We start from the raw sequence: 11,816 nt of genomic DNA, 5'->3' as shown, positions 1-11,816 counted from the left end.
CAGACGGACGGACGGACGGACATGGCAAGCACAATAGTGCATTTTTTCCATCAATGAGAAAATGCGCTAAAAAGAGCAATTCATCTTCAATGCCAACAAATTCTTAATTTTTTGCGAAAATTATATTTTTTTTCTCATAAAAACGATTAATTCATCTCAATAAATAAATAAATTAATATATGTCAAATATTTCTCGCTCTATATGCCTGAATTAAATTTCTTCCCATAGAATTACTGAATCTATGAACCGATGATAAATAACACGGGAAGAGAAAGTTTAAAACAAATTTTAGTGCAGTCCATCAATATCCGATAATTTTAAGCGAAAACATTTTTCATACTCCTTTTGTCCCTTTATACTGCATCATCAACATCATCATTATTATTATTAGCATGCGCCCCATCAACCTGTAAACTGTCAGTAATCAAATTACCGTAAGTAATAGAGGACTTAAAATGTTTGGGCTATAGTGGGGGTGACTACTGTAGCTTTCATATACTAACCGCCAATGTTACTGGCCCGTTGGGACCTATAGGCCTATATGCCAGGGGCCATACTTTCAAAATTCGCTAAGTGAACGTAAGTACTTACGCTCTATTTTCTTGTATATGATTGGTGGATTTTGCGAGAAATGCCGTCAATGATTGGCTGATGAACTTACGATCTCTTAACTATTTTTGAAAGTATGGGCCCAGGCCAGTAACATGATAAAAATCAGTGAAGTGATTCAAGTTAAAAAATTTTTAAGGCCGTCAGTAGTAGCCCCACTGTACAGGATCCTTTGATGAAGTAATCCTTTGATCATTTCTTGCCGGTCGTTGAGGTCACCGACTTGAGGAATCACATTATTATAACGTTATTATAACATTAATAACGTGACCAATCACGTTATTTCCAGAAAACAAATGACCGCTTCACCACAGATAAGAGTTTTGCAATCTGCAGCATCATGAGTCGCTCGACGATGCATGAAACATTTTCCTCTCATCCATAGACACATATTCGTCATTTCATGTATTTATAGACGCATTAGGTTCTAAGGTTCAACGATTTCGGTCTAGTTTCCATGAGACACAAATATGTGCTCGAGATGCTTCGCTTATAGACTGAAAAAGTGCAAGCTTCTTCCCTTTATTTATATCGCACGACTGCTGAGAGGTCTTCTTCAAATAAACTTCTTGAGTAATTGTGCATTTTCTTCACCTCTGGGTTTTAAGAGCGGTCAATTTTTTCTTTTTAATAATAAAGAAGCTCTAATAAATGCAATCACATATATTCAGATTTTATTTTATTCTGAGAACTTTTTACTGAACATGAAAATTTTATTTTAAACTATTCACGCTGGATATTGTGTCAGGAATTCTTGAACATTATGCTTAGAGAAATGAACAAGAATCTCTGGGTCATTCTGACCCATTTTGTCCCTGGTAAAAGGGTGCAGAAGGGTACGCACAGCAGCGAAAGCAGGTTTGCCCGCGCGGGCAACCTGCTCCAACCTGCCACAAGAATGAACATATAGGATAATAATGTAAGTGTTCACAGTGAAAACCTGTACGAATAGGCTTCTGTATTCTATGGTTTCAGGCGCCAGCCGGAGCAGGTAACCAGCACGCTGGCAATCTGCTTTCACTGTGTGCGTACCCTTAGGGCTGCGTGAGGAAAGTGTGTCACTTTTTGAACAACATTACCCACCAATTTTTCTGAGTGTGGACAAGAAATTCGTCTTTAGTTCAATTTTTTATCTTATTTTTGATTTTTATTAGTTCATAGAGAGCAAAATACATTTTAACTAAATCTAATTGAAAAGTACAGATATTAATGGTTGATTTTGCAGACCAAAAATTAATTGGTAAGACTTCTTAGATATCAACGAACGCTAATATAGTGGGGTAGGGACAGATGTGCAATAGGTTAGATTTGATACCACTTAACAAGCTACCATCAGGGTAAGTAGGTTGGATTTGATAGGTTGAATTTGATCCCACTTAACATGCTACCATCAGGGTAAGTTGCCAAGAACTGTGAGGTCCGTGCGAGTCATTACCCGATTAGGAAGCCAAATTGGAAATGAAAACCGTCGGGATCAGGGCCTATACGTTCAAAAAAAGTTAAGAGATCGTAAGTTCATTAGCCAATCATTGACGGCCTTTCAAGCAAAATCCACCAATCATAGACAAGAAAATAGAGTGTAAGTACTTACGTTCACTTAGCGAGTTTTGAAAGTATGGCTCCTGGACTTTTATTACAGTGGAAATTTACAGCAAGATAGTCTTGAAATATAAACTATAAATACAGGAATAATATTGTTAAAAATACTCTTGGCAACGTAAGCACCTGCTAGGAGAATCGGCCTATAATTACTAATGACGAAGATGAAAACGTCATAAACTTCCCAAAAAGTTTGCCAAAGTTAAAAGAAAAAGAATAATTTATTCGAAAATAAAATTTGTAAATTATGGTAAACTAGAGAACCATTCTTGCCTGGGCTCTCCGTTTTATTGATCCCAATTGTAACCACTTAGTTGAGCAAAAACCAAGTCAATTCAGACATTCGCAAAGCACATAAATCTCATGAAATTTGTTGATATACAATAAACTTTAGACGAAAGAAGATTGCATTTTAAATTAAGTTGGCGATTGCTAAATCAAATCAGCGAGTTGCAATAAGCTGAAGTCGGAAATTTTTTTAGAATATCGTCTATATATTGTGATAAATTAACGAAATTAGTCAATAATTTGATATCTGGTGTGGCAGCTCCCTAGACTTTTGCAGAGGTCACCGCATCTCGGCAGAAAACGATGTCCTTGAAACTAACGGAGGCGTGCTGCGTGGCCACAAAATTAGTTGTATAGGGCGAATTTTCGGCTGCCGTAATTAAATTGAAAAAATCGAATATTATTGCATAAATTTCCCAAACTCTATTAATATTCTTTTTAGGTCTAGATATCATAATGAAAATCTGTTATGGCTTGCGGATTAAAGGTTTATAGCGGCGAGTTCTGTACAAATATATCGGAAGCACTTTAAGTAAAATCAGATCACAAGCAGGGCCTATACATTAAAAAAAAAGTTAAGAGATCGTAAGTTCATCAGCCAATCATTGACGGCCTTTCGAGCAAAATCCACCAATCATAGACAAGAAAATAGAGCGTAAGTACTTACGTTCACTTAGCGAGTTTTGAAAGTATGGCCCCTGGACTGCAGACGGGAGTTAACGAAACTCTGCTGTGTAAAGTATATTCGATTTGGTGAGGAGGTCGCACCAGGAGAAATAACGAATAGTTATAATATTAATATCATAATACGAATTGAAGAAATATCAATATTTAAGTAAACTATTTGTTGGAAATTGGATTAATCTCGTGAAAGCTGTTCAGGATCTTACCCCGTAGAGTGGCAGACAAGGCTGAATACAGTTAAGAGATAACTAAACTAAAGAAAAAAATACGACAATTTAGAAGAAATTATGATGGATTACAACAAGTTTCATATTTCAGAAAAATTGATAAAACAGATGTACTTTTGCTTACAATATTAAAGGTGCGTATCGGTGCTCCCAACAGATTCATAAAAATAAATGATGCTTGGACATATTTCCAGATGAATAATTTACTAATACAGAGCCAGCGAGGCACGTTTGGGTCCAGACAGGTTATTCACTTTACATAAGAAGGCCTTCAGGACTTGGTAGCTATTGAACTCGTCAGCTTTCCTTCCTGAATTTCGATCCTCGCACTGAAGTCAAAAAGAAAAAAAAAATTAAAACAAGCAATTGTGTGGGCTTACGATGGCTGTCCTCATTTGCATCGACCAAATCTTTTCTTTCAATAGAGCTGATACTTCGCCTTGCAATAGAAAAGGAGCATATCTTCCGAGAAAAAACTGAATTGGGCAAATCTTTTCTTTCAATTGAGCTGATACTTACGTATAATAGAAAAGGAGCATATCTTCCGAGAAAAAACTGAATTGGGCAAATCTTTTCTTTCAATTGAGCTGATACTTACAATAGAAAAGGAGCATATCTTCCGAGAAAAAACTGAATTCCTTTTCATCTATCAATCAAGCGCAGGCCTCCAGGTCACGGCTCAATGTAATTTCTGCCATTGACCTACAGTAAAAAAATTTCTATCCGGGGGATGCTACTGCTTTGTGCTTCGATTTTCAATCTGCTTCCTTATGCGTCAAACACTGATTAATGATCGAGCCTTCGTGGGTATCTCCGGGCATATAATTTACCTACGAAATTTATTTCAGGCATATAGAGCGAGAAATATTTGACATATATTCATTTATTTATTTATTGAGATTAATTAATCGTTTTTATGAAAATGTGCTTCACGTATGCGGATGATGGAAGTTGTTTCTGCTGGAATTAAATGATTGAATTATTGTTCTTATGCGTTTTATTCTTCTCTTTGGTATAATGAATTGGCCTGAAAGTTATGCAGCAGAACTGCAAAATTTCATGGGATTATGTATATTAATTTATTTTTCCTATTTTCCGTTTCGTTGTTTCGTTTAAGTAGCAGAAAGCCAAAGTTAGAAGTAGCAGATATGAATGGACACTGCGATAGTCTGTTTCCTCTTAAAGAATGCAGAAAAGTTTAATGACTCTCGCCTAGTTTCCGTCATGGGAAGAGAAAATAATTTTAATAACGTTACACATATACTGTAGTATTAAATATACTACATATTTAACAACGTTACACAGATACTGTCAAATAATTTCAATGTTAGTATATTAGGATCCGAGAAACAAATGAGTGCTTGGCTCAAAAAATTGAAAAGTGAATCTGAGTTATTTTAAGCAATTTTATATTATTTTGAAGCTATCCCTAACTATTCTCTTCACTGAGTAAAGTATATCTTCTTTATGTGATTATAGATCATGAGTTACAAAAAAATAATGAAATTATTTGGAATTTTCAAAATAAAAATTTCCGAAATTCCTACCAATTATAAAGTTGAATTGATAACAACTCAGATTTATGCCAGCATCAACATAAGAGGAGTAGAATAGGTTTACACATAAATGCATAGCATTCAGGCGCTGATATCTCATGTAGCTCGAAACATAAAAAGTTCTCGAAGATATGCCTCGCCATATTTGCTTTGAAGCGCGTTGCATGTACACAAATAAACTCAACAAGGATGCCCAGAGACGTTGTGATCAACAATTTAGATCGACTTCCGTCATCAAACGCCTCTCCTTCACAGTTTTTTTCCTGACCTCACGATATCGTTTGCTTAGGCATGCTTGTCCAAATGTCAGCTTGGGCGCGTAAGTAAATATAGGAAGAAGGTCTAAGCAAGGGACGGTGCTCCTAAGGTCTAAGCAAGGGACTGTGCTTCTAAGGTCTAAGCAAGGGACTGTACGTGCTTCTAAGGTCTAAGCAAGGGACTGTGCTCATGTTGACTCGTCCATTTCGTGCGCAAGGTGTAAAGCGCCACCGAAATTGCAGATTCAAATTTTTTTTCATTTAGAAATCGTAGAAATTTAGTTTTCAAGTCTCTTGTTTTACTTTATCAATATTATTCGTGAGGTTTTTATTTCGGAATTTGACTGTATAATTAAATTGGAAGTCATGATTTACCGCAGCAAAGCCATATTCAGAGGCATCCTTAGCGCCTTATCACAAAGTTTAAGAAGAATGAAAAAACTCTATTCAACTAACGTCCATTTTAGATTGAACACATACTTTAGATACGCCCAAGGTGCTCGTGAATACCACCTCTCTTTCAGAGTATTGTATCAATTCGGATGTAGATGTTAGGAATAATGTGTGCAATTGGGAGCTCGAAATCAGAATCCAGCCCCCGTTGATACCGAAATATCCAGCAAACTCTTTACTATAAATGTACTCTATGCCCATTATTGTGCTCTAAAGTGAGAATACGGAAATGATAGACAATAATTTAATCAGAATTGCGTATAAATACGATTTATGTTGAAATTTCTTAAATTTTTAACAGTTGGATTTCAGAAGCTCAGTTATTAATTTCCTCGTATAATTTCATGATGCTAATGAAAACTTCAACGATCCTTCTGAAAAATATTGAACTACTCGCAGTTCGACTTGATAATGTAAGCATGGCTGAGATTTTTTGGTTGTGTGATCGTGAAACGGGAACGCGGCAGCTTCCTCGTAAACCTTGTCGGCTGAGCTGCACAGCGCTACTTTGACATGTAGCGGCCGCTACCGCTACCGCTACATGCTCTAAATGTAGCGGGCGCCACCGCTACCGCTACAATTGCTTAAATGTAGCGCCGCTACCGCTACATGCTCTAAATGTAGCGGGCGCTACCGCTACCGCTACATGCTCTAAATGTAGCGGGCGCTACCGCTACCGCTACATGCTCTAAATGTAGCGGGCGCTACCGCTACCGCTACAATTGCTTAAAAGTAGCGCCGCTTCCGCTACATGCTCTAAATGTAGCGCCGCTACCACTACACGCTCTAAATGTAGCGGGCGCTATCGCTACCGCTATAATTGCTTAAATGTAGCGCCGCTACCGTTACTGAAAATGTAGCGCGCTACTGCCCACCTCTGCTTGTCAGTTTGTGTCGTGATGTAGCTAGGCAAGGGAAAGATAAGCTTCTCACTGCTGCTCTACTTCTCAAATGCAATATGTAGGATATCGATAAATCTATCTAAAATATGTTTATCTTGGGTAATCCAAATAATTTTGTTCCCTAGAGTGGAAAAATTACGAAAAAAGCGAGAAATTACTTAATGAAAAAATTAATAACTAAACAGGATAGGATAAAAATTAAAAAAATAAGAACAAAAATATATTCAAACTCCGGTTAAAAAATTGGATAAGCAGTTGCACTTGTTTTAAATTATCCAAACATTCGTACAGTAAAATTTCTTAACAAAATTGACTAGAATATAATATAATAATATTATATAATTTATTAATTATAATTTATTTATAATTAATTATAAATAAATATAATTTATAATTATATATTATATAATATAATAATTTCTCAATAAAAACTATAGGGAAGTAAAGATTTGAGTCAGATTATTCTTGCTCAAATTGTGTAAGGGCTGCAACGGACTGTCAAAACATTGGACAAAAGTGATCAAGTCAACACGCCTCCAGGTCGTCGTGATCGGTAAAAGTTCAGACCCACCGAGATCATAAAAAAAATCAGACCCACCGAGATCATAAAAAAATATAACTCAGTACTCACTGCAGTGAGTAACAGAGAGCGCATTTTCTCGTCGACGAAAACTTGAGGTCACGGACAGACGGACGGACAGACGGACAGACAGACATGGCGAGCAAAATGCTTCACCTAAACTCATAATTATTTGTGAATGCCTCCGCCTCCTCTACGATGGAGAGTCCAAGTTTTTTTGGCACGTCACAATATGTAACTTTTGACTTTTCGTTCTTTCCGCGTTCATGTCACTGGCTCTCAGATGAGATACTTTCGTACAGGAAATGAATTAGAATTACGTAGGAAAGGGCAAAAGATGTAACTATATTGTTGAGATAAAGATCTGCATGATCAATTTTCCTGCACAGAAATTTAATTTATAATTTAATATCTAAAATATTCATATTCATTTTAGGGAAATGTCATTCCTGTGAAATTTCATATGCCGAGCAAATTTTCACGAAGTTGCAAGTAACAAGAAAACTCCTGTTTTTTACATTCTACAAAATTCATGGGGAACACGTTAACGCTGAATTCAAGAAAACACTGGGTGGCAATAGTTCATATCGTTACGAATGTGGGTTCACTTTAGTGCTGCATCACTCTGAACTCCAAGCAAAACAATGATGATATCGAATCTTGTTTACCTGTTTTTCACCATACGCCGTACGAACAGAGCCTCACCCATGCTCAGGTGGTCCTTCGTTCTTCTGTGTACGTACATTTAAAATGACGTATATAACGTACTCTTCTTTATTGCAATGATGACGGAAGCGCTGGTTAATAGTGAGCCTAGCCTAGAACATCAGAGACAAATTATCCTAATGGTCAAGGGAAGACGATTGCATAGCCTCATGACTTGCATAAAATTCCCAGACTTTATAGATGTGATCAAATGGGTAGGGTGAAGCGAGTACATTGAATGGAATACTATTTACGTCTGATCGACTTTATTTTTTTGGAAGCAAGTCCTTATCTCAGTTTAAAGCTGGAGAATTTTCACCGACCTAGCCTGGACCAAATTGAAATTAAACTATTCATTTTTTTTTTAAATTGAGCTCAGTTGCTTCAGTTATTTAATTGAGTTTAAGACTTGCTTGTGGTGACAATGACGCCTGCTAGCTTGAACTTGAGCCAAGTTATGTTAACTTACCAAAGCATTTTAAGTAAGGCAGAAAAAACTCTCCCTTCTGGTGATGTAGAACCAAACCACGCGCTGCCTGCACTTGCACGGAGTAGGGCTCGGGTACAACAGGTACGTAGTAGGGCTCAGCACAACAAGTACGGAGTAGAGCTCGGGTACAACAGCTCGGGCACAACAGGTACGGAGTAGGGCTCGGGGGGTACAACAGGTACGGAGTAGGGCTCGGGTACAACAGGTACGGAGTAGGGCTCGGGCACAACAGGTACGTAGTAGGGCTCGGGCACAAGTATGGGTGTGGCCTTTACCTCGTGGAAGCGAACGCAGCAGCACATGCTACAACACATCTGCTCTACTCGGAAGTGCTCGACTTTTGTTCACTTATTTACTGACCAAAAGGAGCGCTTAAGCACGGCCTCACGTGCGCTATTTTATTTTTAAATCATCCGAGGAGATTTCAGTGACCTTGGTCTTTTATTGTAGGCGGATGCTGTAATGCTATCCGTATCTTGATGATCTATCCCATAGTGAACTCATGCAATTTGTAAAGGATTTTAAAAGGATATTTACCGCTACTGTAGTCATTGTATTAAACATGCAATTTGTAAAGAAGGATTTTAAAAGGATATTTACCGCTACTGAGGTCATTGTATTAAAAAACAGTTTACATAAAATCCAAATAATGTAGAGATAATAAGATTTTTTGGCTTTAAATAACAGGGAAGAGGTTCAGTGGTGGATGGAAATAGTGACTAATTTACGAACTTCAATTGGTGTAAATATTCCACTTCCATATTCTAAATGAAATTTTTTTATAGAATTAAGTTTTTAAAAGATGATCGAATACTTTTTAAGCAGAACAACTACCGACGTAACTCTCGGAGAGAACATAAAAAGGCGAGGCTTGTGATGATCACTTCACTTGAAAAAGACACGCCTAATTTTTCTTTCACCCTTAGAGCATCGCTGGCCACCCGTATTCTTTATTCACTGAAGAACACTGAATTTTTTTTTCGTTACGGGAAAGTGCAGCGCTGAGCAGTCACGCTTCGCTGGTTCGATAATAATGCGTGCAAAAATGTTGTCGGGAAACACTTCGCTTCCGACAGCCTTGCGTCCGNATTGAACAAAACTATACTCATCATCCTGTCTCTTATACACATCTAGATGTGTATAAGAGACAGACATAGAATAGATGCTGCAAATCAAGACTGAAAGTCTGGGTGATTATTTACTCATTAATTACTTAGAAATTTTCTTAAAATCATACCGGTTGAAATTGTTTTAATTGAATGAGGACGAAAAGTTACATGAGCAAAGCTTACGTGGAATCTTTTTCAAGGTGTTGGTTTACACGTAAAATTTACAGCCCTTTCCACCATTGATTAGTAAATTAACGTTCGTTTCTTAAATATTATTTCTCACCAAAGGCAAAAATGAATTTTGCAGGTCATTCATGGGCCGTACCTTTGAATAACTGAAGCAACATCTTATGAGTAGACACTGATTCAACTCTAGCGCTCAACGCAGTTCCCGACTAGAAATCTTCACGGAGTCATGGTGCGCGTTAATTGCAATTGTTATTCTAGGTATCGTTAACTCTAGCGATTAGAAATAAACAACATGGAGATAATTTACAGCAAAAATGCAGTCATCGAGAAGAGGAAGACAACCACTCCCGCATTGCCAATCAACGAGAGATTGATGTCTTGGATTCCCGTCGACGGTTGGAATTCGAATAAATTAAGAGTAATCATTTGAATTTATAAATCAACCATAGGCATATTTTCATAATGAAAGTGAAGTTAACGATGTTAATGCAAACGGGCCTATGCTATATGTAAAATCTGTTGGTGTTTTCAACATTTACTTCAAAATTAAGCTATGAACGGGTACTCTTAGAGTAAAACATATAAAAAGTAATGATATTATTCGATGGATTGAGCCAGAATGCTTTTGTTTTATAATTGGTAAGGTAAATATACTTTATAATGTTTCACGCGTCTGAGAGCACTCAGTACCCCGATTCAATTATTTCATTATCTTCGGATACTAAATTGGAAAATTATATAAGTAAAAGAATATTCCAAATATTCTTTGTTGCATGAGAGTCAAAACAAAAAAATTCTAATTCCATATAGTAGCACATCCCGCCAAGCAAGATAAAACAATTATAAAAACATATTGTGAGGAGGCAAAGAAATAAAAAAATCGGCTGAGTCATGCCCGCACAGCGTAGCAACAAATTCCAATTCCTCACGGGAAGTGCATTGACTCGCAAACAAATTTTTTGCTTTGTAGGGATTTATTGCCCGAAATGAAACACTGGCAAATATCATCGAAGAAAACAGACTATTGATTTTTCACGGAAAAAATGCATCCTCGGATGCCAAGTTCGCAGTTTTCCCTCAAATTGGAGAAGATAACTGCTGAGTCCATTAGAGAACAACTACCAACTCAAACCCCGGCTAACGGCTACAAGACACAAGCCCTCTAATTGGGGGCGCCGATGGAACCAACGATGTCGCTCCAACGAAGACAAATGATTATTTCGGCCTTGAACTTCAAACACCACTTTTCTGAATAGCTTTCCGATCAAATCTCTGAGTCAGTAAAAGAAATGTGATGCTGATCCTCGATCGCGCCGCGCGGTCAGACAAATAACGTTAATTGATAGCCCGAGGAGTGGCTCTTAACAGAACCGTATTTGAAAAAGGCGCCACTACTGTGAGCTGTTTCAGTGATTTATTTTCGTAGTACTGATAAATATAAAACACACGTGCTAAATCTATATGATTGTTAATTGCGCTTACCAAAGGTTTTATTTTAACTTAAGTGAACGTATAAGTTGTGCATTCTATTCTGGAAGTATCAATAATATTTCGACCGGAAACACATAGATGCCACAGACTACTTTTTCCATGGAAGGGAACACATTCAATAAAGGAATCATATCATATTAAAGACATTCGTGCCAAAGTAAATTAATTACTTAATCTTCATCGCTCGTTAAACAATATACAAATTCTGTTCCGCAAATTCTGGGCATACAAATTCTGTTACGAACTAACGTACACTGTGCATCGAAAATGAATCATCAAAAATTATTATATATTCATGAAATTAACTTGTTCATTTTATTACCTGTAATTTATTAGTATTATTTATTTTTGTAACGAAATTTCCATATCTGCAGACGACAATCTATTGCTGACAATTTTCTGATCTAATTAAGCACCGTTGGCCTAGAGTTCCGTAAATATTTAAATTCAGTTTAATCTATTTCCTTATCATCACTTTTCTGAGGTGCAACTTCGCGGCTAATAAATTGTCTCAGCTTATCCAAGCAACTACGCCCAAACAAAAAAAAATAAAGATAAAGAAGATCAAGAAGTTAAATTTGTTAACAGTTTCCTTCAAGATAAATGGCGTGATCACTAACATAACAACTAAGCTCAACTATACTTCCTCGCTTGCTCTGACCTCAGTTCCGTTATA

Source organism: Hyalella azteca, unplaced genomic scaffold (genome assembly GCF_000764305.2).
Source record: "Hyalella azteca isolate HAZT.00-mixed unplaced genomic scaffold, Hazt_2.0.2 contig5174, whole genome shotgun sequence".
NCBI classification, from domain to species: Eukaryota; Metazoa; Arthropoda; class Malacostraca; order Amphipoda; family Hyalellidae; genus Hyalella; species Hyalella azteca.
Note: the sequence above shows the minus strand (reverse complement) of the source record.